The sequence below is a fragment of the Triturus cristatus genome, chromosome 8, assembly GCF_964204655.1.
Source record: "Triturus cristatus chromosome 8, aTriCri1.1, whole genome shotgun sequence".
Taxonomy (NCBI): Eukaryota; Metazoa; Chordata; class Amphibia; order Caudata; family Salamandridae; genus Triturus; species Triturus cristatus.
This window is the reverse complement of record NC_140591.1, coordinates 71,993,137-72,001,550: the sequence shown is the minus strand read 5'-3', so window position 1 is coordinate 72,001,550 and position 8,414 is coordinate 71,993,137. Positions and strand designations below refer to the sequence as shown.

Below are 8,414 nucleotides of genomic sequence, written 5' to 3'. Positions count from 1 at the left end.
TTTTACACACTGAAGCGTTTCACCCTAGAACCATCAGATTCTACGACTTCATTGAAAGGTGTTTATAAAAAAGAGTTAGTTGTTGAGCATGAACTTAAGAGACATTCATGCCTTGCACCCACACCATGATGACCATGCTATTTATGAACTAAGAAACCTAGGGCCATATTAGCAACGCTTTGCGATAAATATCGCAAAGCGCGCTTGGCGCTCATTTTCTTAATGCCGGCTATCGCTGGATTTTATCGCCGAGATAGTGCGCTATTAGCAACGCATATCTCCAATGCGATAATCCAGCGATAGCGGCGAAATGCCTGTTCATCACATGGAATCCAGCGCAAATAGGCCAGCGATAGGGGAATGCTTGCTGATATGCCCTGGTGGATTCAGCCCCACAATCCACCTCCCATTGTGTAGATAGGTAAGTGTTTTGAGCAGGTGTAAAAATTCCAGCGATGAATGCGGTTAGCGCGACTTTTGTCAACGCTAACCGGGTCCGGGGCCTCATTGCTAATAGGGGGGAGGTCTGTTAGTGATAAATATCGTTGACATGCAAAGTGGCACCCAAAACGGTCGCTTTCGCCATGAAGCTGTCGCTAACAGCTGTTTGGCGGCAAAAAGTGCCTCTAAAGTGGCGATACTGCCCTTGCTAATATGCCCCCTAGTTTTTTAATATAGATGAATCAGAATAAAATTCTATCAGCCACCAGTGGTTCTTGTTCAGTGCACATCTTGATTTCACATATATGAAGGTGCTGTGATAATGAGGAAGAGGAGGTTTGATGAAATAAAATATTTGCCTAGGATCACACTATTTTAGCAAGCTGGGTAGTCTGGATTTATCACAGATGATTTTTAGGTCTCGGCTAGCGAAGGCTGCGCTTGCGCAGTCTCGCTCGCGAGATATAATGACTTGGAGAAAAGGGGCTTGAACCCGCCTCTCTTCTCCCCTCTTCTCCATTGGCTGGCCTCTTGAATGCTGGCCAGCCATTGGAGAAGAGGTCCGTCACTCCGAACAGGCCCCGTCCTTTTCGGATTCGGGGGCATGTTTTTTGCAACTTTCCTCATTATCGCAGCCCGGCCCTTTTTTCGCTGGTGGGCGTGTTTTTTTTTTTTGCTTTCACCCTTTCCACGGTCATTTTCGTGTCGGTTGCTGTGAGGCGAAGGCTTCCCGAAGCAGTATGGTAAGCGATGTTTTATGTTTATCATTGTTTTGTTGTTTGCTTGGTTTTTTTTTATCTAACTTTGTCTTTGTTTCTTTGTTACAGGGCTTCCCCGGTGCTTCCCCGGTTTGTTTCTGTTTGTTTACAGGGCTTCAGCGGTCTGGGTCGTTCCGGTGCAGCGTCGTTCAGGGAGCGCTTTCCCCGGTATGTATGGTGGTGTTTGCGGGTGTTAGGTAAGGCATCCTGTATGTTTTGTAACTAAATCTGTTTGTTTTCAGTTTCTTTACAGGGCTTCAGCGGTCTGGGTCGTTCCGGTGCAGCGTCGAGCATGGAGTGCTTTCCCCGGTATGTATGGTGCTGTTTGCGGGAGTTAGGTAAGGCATATTGTACGTTTTGTAACTAACTCTGTGTTTTTCTGTTTGTTTGCAGGGCTTCAGCGGTCTGGGTCGTTCCGGTGCAGCGTCGTTCAGGGAGCGCTTTCCCCGGTATGTATGGTGGTGTTTGCGGGGCTTAGGTAAGGCATATTGTACGTTTTGTAACTAACTCTGTTTGTTTTCATTTTCTTTACAGGGCTTCAGCGGTCTGGGTCCTTCCGGTGCAGCGTCGATGATGGAGTGCTTTCCCCGGTATGTATGGTGCTGTTTGCGGGTGTTAGGTAAGGCATCCTGTATGTTTTGTAACTAACTCTGTTTGTTTTCATTTTCTTTACAGGGCTTCAGCGGTCTGGGTCGTTCCGGTGCAGCGTCGTTCAGGGAGTGCTTTCCCCGGTATGTATGGTGCTGTTTGCGGGTGTTAGTTAAGGCATCCTGTATGTTTTGTAACTAACTGTGTATTTTTTCTGTTTGTTTACAGGGCTTCAGCGGTCTGGGTCGTTCCGGTGCAGCGTCGTACCTTCTCCTTTTAGGTAAGAGTACGCCATTTTTAATTATTTCATTTAACTATTTATTTGGGTAGTGTTTTACGTTGAACCTTTATTTAATTTTATTTGTCATGTTTGTTGTGGGATAGCAATAGGGTGGTTTCTTGTCGAAAGTGCTTTTTATTTTTTGGGGGTGTGCAATTTATTATTTGAGTATGGGAGGGTGGGGCACGTTTTGTAGTGAATCTGCTGTTGTCGGACTGTTGATTGTTTTCCGGATGTCACGGTAGGCGGAAGAGAGCTACAAACAGGTAAGTGAATTTTTTTTCTAAGTTTAATGTTCTTTAGACGATTAATTTGGAGGTAACTGAAATATGTCTGTCTTTTTGGTAATTGTCTGTAATTTGTCTGTACTCGTAGTGTTTTGTATCTTTTTTTACAATTGTGAGTAGCGTCGTCTCAAGGTAAGTTACAGGTCTACCCTGGCCCTTAGCGTTGTCCGGTACCGTTGTATATGTAATATTGCCTATGTTTGGTAACTAAGTCTGTTTGGTTTGTGTTTGTTTACAGGGCTTCTCTGGTCTGGGTCGTTCCGGTGCAGCGTCGTGCATGGAGTGCTTTCCCTGGCATGTATGGTGGTGTTTGCGGGTCTTAGGTAAGGCATATTGTAATTTTTGTAACTAACTCTGTGTTTTTCTGTTTCTTTACAGGGCTTCAGCGGTCTGTGGCGTTCCGGTGCAGCGTCGTGCATGGAGCGCTTTCCCCGGTATGTATGGTGCTGTTTGCGGGAGTTAGGTAAGGCATATTGTACGTTTTGTAACTAACTGTGTTTTTCTGTTTCTTTACAGGGCTTCAGCGGTCTGTGGCGTTCCGGTGCAGCGTCGTGCAGAGAGCGCTTTTCCCGGTATGTATGGTGCTGTTTGCGGGAGTTAGGTAAGGCATATTGTACGTTTTGTAACTAACTCTGTTTGTTTTCTGTTTCTTTACAGGGCTTCAGCGGTCTGGGTCATTCTGGTGCAGCGTCGAGCATGTAGTGCTTTCCCCGGTATGTATGGTGCTGTTTGCGGGTGTTAGGTAAGGCATATTGTACGTTTTGTAATTAACTCTGTGTTTTTCTGTTTGTTTGCAGGGCTTCAGCGGTCTGGGTCGTTCCGGTGCAGCGTCGAGCGGGGAGCGCTTTCCCCGGTATGTATGGTGCTGTTTGCGGGTGTTAGGTAAGGCATATTGTACGTTTTGTAACTAATTCTGTGTTTTTCTGTTTGTTTGCAGGGCTTCAGCGGTCTGGGTCATTCAGGTGCAGCGTCCATCATGGAGTGCTTTCCCCGCTATGTATGGTGCTGTTTGCGGGTGTTAGGTAAGGCATCCTGTATGTTTTGCAACTAACTGTGTATTTGTTTCTGTTTGTTTACAGGGCTTCAGCGGTCTGGGTCGTTCCGGTGCAGCGTCGTACCTTCTGCTTTTAGGTAAGAGTACGCCATTTTTAATTATTTCATTTAACTATTAATTTGGGTAGTGTTTTATGTTGAACCTTTATTTAATTTTCTTTGCCATGTTTTTTGTAGGATAGCAATAGGGTGGTTTCTTGTCGAAAGTGCTGTTTATTTTTTGGGGATGTGCAATTTATTTTTTTATTATGGGAGGGTGGGCCACGTTTTGTAGTGAATCTGCTGTTGTCGTACTGTTGATTGTTTTCCGGATGTCACGGTAGGCGGAAGAGAGCTACAAACAGGTAAGTGACATTTTTGTATAAGTTTAATGTTCTTTAGACGATTAATTTGGAGGTAACTATAATATGGCTATGTCTTTTTGGTAATTGTCTGTAATTTGTCTGTACTCGTAGTGTTTTGTATCTTTTTACAATTGTGAGTAGCGTCGTCTCAAGGTAAGTTACAGGTCTAACCTGGCCCTTAGCGTTGTCCGGTACCGTTGTATATGTAATATTGCCTATGTTTGGAAACTAAGTCTGTTTGGTTTGTGTTTGTTTACAGGGCTTCTCTGGTCTGGGTCGTTCCGGTGCAGCGTCGTGCATGGAGTGCTTTCCCTGGCATGTATGGTGGTGTTTGCGGGTCTTAGGTAAGGCATATTTTAATTTTTTTAACTAACTGTGTTTTTCTGTTTCTTTACAGGGCTTCAGCGGTCTGTGGCGTTCCGGTGCAGCGTCGTGCAGGGAGCGCTTTCCCGGAATGTATGGTGCTATTTGCGGGAGTTAAGTAAGGCATATTGTACGTTTTGTAACTAAATCTGCTTGTTTTCTGTTTGTTGGCAGGGCTTCAGCGATCTGGGTCGTTCCGGTGCAGCGTCGAGCAGGGAGCGCTTTCCCCGGTATGTATGGTGCTGTTTGCGGGTGTTAGGTAAGGCATATTGTACGTTTTGTAACTAACTCTGTGTTTTTCTGTTTGTTTGCAGGGCTTCAGCGGTCTGGGTCGTTCCGGTGCAGCGTCAATTATGGAGTGCTTTCCCCGGTATGTATGGTGCTGTTTGCGGGTGTTAGGTAAGGCATCCTGTATGTTTTGTAACTAACTGTGGTTTTTTTTCTGTTTGTTTACAGGGCTTCAGCGGTCTGGGTCGTTCCGGTGCAGCGTCGTACCTTCTGCTTTTAGGTAAGAGTCGGCCATTTTTAATTATTTCATTTAACTATTACTTTGGGTAGTGTTTTACGTTGAACCTTTATTTAATTTTCTTTGTCATGTTTTTTGTGGGATAGCAATAGGGTGGTTTCTTGTCGAAAGTGCTGTTTATTTTTGGGGGATGTGCAATTTATTATTTGATTATGGTAGGGTGGGGCACGTTTTGTAGTGAATCTGCTGTTGTCGGACTGTTGATTGTTTTCCGGATGTCACGGTAGGCGGAAGAGAGCTACAAACAGGTAAGTGCAATTTTTGTATAAGTTTAATGTTCTTTAGACGATTAATTTGGAGGTAACTATAATATGTCTATGTCTTTTTGGTAATTGTCTGTAATTTGTCTGTACTCGTAGTGTTTTGTATCTTTTTTACAATTGTGAGTAGCGTCGTCTCAAGGTAAGTTACAGGTCTACCCTGGCCCTTAGCGTTGTCCGGTACCGTTGTATATGTAATATTGCCTATGTTTGGTAACTAAGTCTGTTTGGTTTGTGTTTGTTGACAATAGGGAACCAATCGGTGCATGCGTAATGAAAAGATCACGTAAGGACGCGAATTAGTGGTCCAATCAGAAAATCGGACTACAACTATAGACATAGAAAGTTAGACTAGCAAAGGTGTAAGAACAAGGCAAACCATTGGGCCACTTGAGGCTGTAACCACCAATCACAAACGAGTAGAGAAAAAAAACCTTAATCTCGTTTGTTCCAACCAATTAGAAGATCCGTCACATAGGCTCAATATGGAAGGCGAAAAGGGCAAACCATTGGGTCACTCGAGACGGTAACCACCAATCATAAACTAATAGAGAGAAAACGCTAATCATGCGTTTTTTTCCAGCCAATTGGAATATATGTCACATAGGTTAAATACGGAAGGCGAGATATAGTTGACGGTAATCCTTTTAATTGAACACGGATACTGCTGTTAGACCGCGACGAACGTAACAAAAGGTATGTAACGCCGAGATAAGCAAGGGCTTTTAGTTTAATAGCATTATATTTGTGTTTCGACATCGTGATAAGTGATAGACTTATCAGATTTTAAATGTTCGCTATTTTTCAGACCCACCCAAGTAATAAGGAGGACAACGAGCCTCGAGAGTCTGGGTCCCGCAGTTTCATGCCGTTATCACCTACCCGCATCCAAGGGAGGAAGAATCGGTAGCATGTAATCGCTTGGCACCATAGAGCAAGGTAAATTATAATTATAGGACTTAACGGGAGGAATATATAGACCTTAACTATTAGAGTACAAAGGACAGCTGTTCCCAGACAGATTCTTTGATGAATACAACCGAGTAGACATATATATTTTTTTTATATTCCCCCTTTTTCGACATACAGAGTGTTACATCACAGTCACACATTTTGAAGAGCACTAGAAGATCGTGGTACGCTACGGATGACAGCACCTATTCCGTCTTCTTATATTATACTCTGACTTTCAAGAAATAAGAAGGTGAGAGAGTAGTAACCCACAATTAATGAATATCTTCGTATATTTTTGTAAGAGGTGACCAGTTGGCACAGGATAGTGTTGTATCGGGGCCATAGACCTTTGAAAAGTTTCCTAGGCATTACGAGTCTGGTAGGACACCTTATGTTTAGGGGTCCTGAAAAGAGGAGACCGATAATAATGAATTGCCTCGTTAAACATAATATCAGTAGGTTTCACCCAGACAATACGAAGAGGGTAGTCTGGTACCTACAGTGTACTAGTATATGTCTATATGGAAGAAAAAATTATATTCATCATAATAATACATATATTTACTCCATTTAGGAATAAAGAAAGCCATACAAGAAAACAGGAGACAGCAGAAATTTTTGTCTTGATAAAGATGGCAGCATCAATGTAATAGCCATCGAAACGCGTCGACGCCCTTTTTTCTGGAAACATAATCCTATACCCAGCACAGAATAACAAACACAAAAATTATAAATATAATTCAATGTTCTGCTGAGTTCAATGGATATGTATTGGTAAAGAACAAAAAATAGTGTCTTACGTACTTGTTTGTCTCCATAATGCTGGTCATTTTTGGGTATCTGTAAATTTGTAGCTTTTGTAATCTTATTTTAATTTGTTTTTATTGATTGATTATGTAATATGTTTTTTTAACAAAAGAATTGTGTCACAATGATAAAGATATGAGAACATTTTTATGATTACAGAACGATAACTGTTATAATAAAATTCATTTTAAAATATTAGGACAAGTTCAGAATTTTTTTTTTCCGGTTCTCATATAGCAGTGCGTAAGCAAGGGAACTCCCTCTTTTGTGTGGTTTGTGTTTGTTTACAGGGCTTCTCTGGTCTGGGTCGTTCCGGTGCAGCGTCGAGCATGGAGTGCTTTCCCCGGTATGTATGGTGCTGTTTGCGGGAGTTAGGTAAGGCATATTGTACGTTTTGTAACTAACTCTGTGTTTTTCTGTTTGTTTACAGGGCTTCAGCGGTCTGGGTCGTTCCGGTGCAGCGTCAAGCATGGAGTGCTTTCCCCGGTATGTATGGTGCTGTTTGCGGGAGTTAGGTAAGGCATATTGTACGTTTTGTAACTAACTCTGTGTTTTTCTGTTTGTTTGCAGGGCTTCAGCGGTCTGGGTCGTTCCGGTGCAGCGTTGAGCATGGAGCGCTTTCCCCGGTATGTATGGTGGTGTTTGCGGGTCTTAGGTAAGGCATATTGTAATTTTTGTAACTAACTCTGTGTTTTTCTGTTTCTTTACAGGGCTTCAGCGGTCTGTGGTGTTCCGGTGCAGCGTCGTGCAGGGAGCGCTTTCCCTGGTATGTATGGTGCTGTTTGCGGGACTTAGGTAAGGCATCCTGTATGTTTTGTAACTAACTGTGTTTTTTTTCTGTTTGTTTGCAGGGCTTCAGCGGTCTGGGTCGTTCCGGTGCAGCGTCGATCATGGAGTGCTTTCCCCGGTATGTATGGTGCTGTTTGCGGGTGTTAGGTAAGGCATCCTGTATGTTTTGTAACTAACTGTGTATTTTTTCTGTTTGTTTACAGGGCTTCAGCGGTCTGGGTCGTTCCGGTGCAGCGTCGTACCTTCTGCTTTTAGGTAAGAGTACGCCATTTTTAATTATTTCATTTAACTATTTATTTGGTTAGTGTTTTACGTTGAACCTTTATTTATTTTATTTGTCATGTTTTTTGTGGGATAGCAATAGGGTGGTTTCTTGTCGAAAGTGCTGTTTATTTTTTGGGGATGTGCAATTTATTATTTGATTATGGGAGGGTGGGGCACGTTTTGTAGTGAATCTGCTGTTGTCGGACTGTTGATTGGTTTCCGGATGTCACAGTAGGCGGAAGAGAGCTACAAACAGGTAAGTGAATTTTTTTTCTAAGTTTAATGTTCTTTAGACGATTAATTTGGAGATAACTATAATATGTCTGTCTTTTTGGTAATTGTCTGTAATTTGTCTGTACTCGTAGTGTTTTGTATCTTTTTTACAATTGTGAGTAGCGTCGTCTCAAGGTAAGTTACAGGTCTACCCTGGCCCTTAGTGTTGTCCGGTACAGTTGTATATGTAATATTGCCTATGTTTGGTAACTAAGTCTGTTTGGTTTCTGTTTGTTTACAGGGCTTCTCTGGTCTGGGTCGTTCCGGTGCATCGTCGTGCATGGAGTGCTTTCCCTGGCATGTATGGTGGTGTTTGCGGGTCTTAGGTAAGGCATATTGTAATTTTTGTAACTAACTCTGTGTTTTTCTGTTTCTTTACAGGGCTTCGGCGGTCTGTGGCGTTCCGGTGCAGCGTCGTGCAGGGAGC

The 8,414-nt window shown here is 42.9% G+C and overlaps 1 long non-coding RNA gene across 1 annotated transcript; it reads left to right on the top strand.

Moving 5' to 3' along the window:
* The first annotated feature begins 3,299 nt into the window (after positions 1–3,299).
* Positions 3,300–4,485, top strand: LOC146801357 (uncharacterized). The gene is made up of 4 exons (XR_014968048.1): positions 3,300–3,485; positions 4,011–4,095; positions 4,289–4,344; positions 4,429–4,485. It is a non-coding gene; the product is annotated as an uncharacterized LOC146801357 (long non-coding RNA).
* Positions 4,486–8,414: the final 3,929 nt, after the last annotated feature.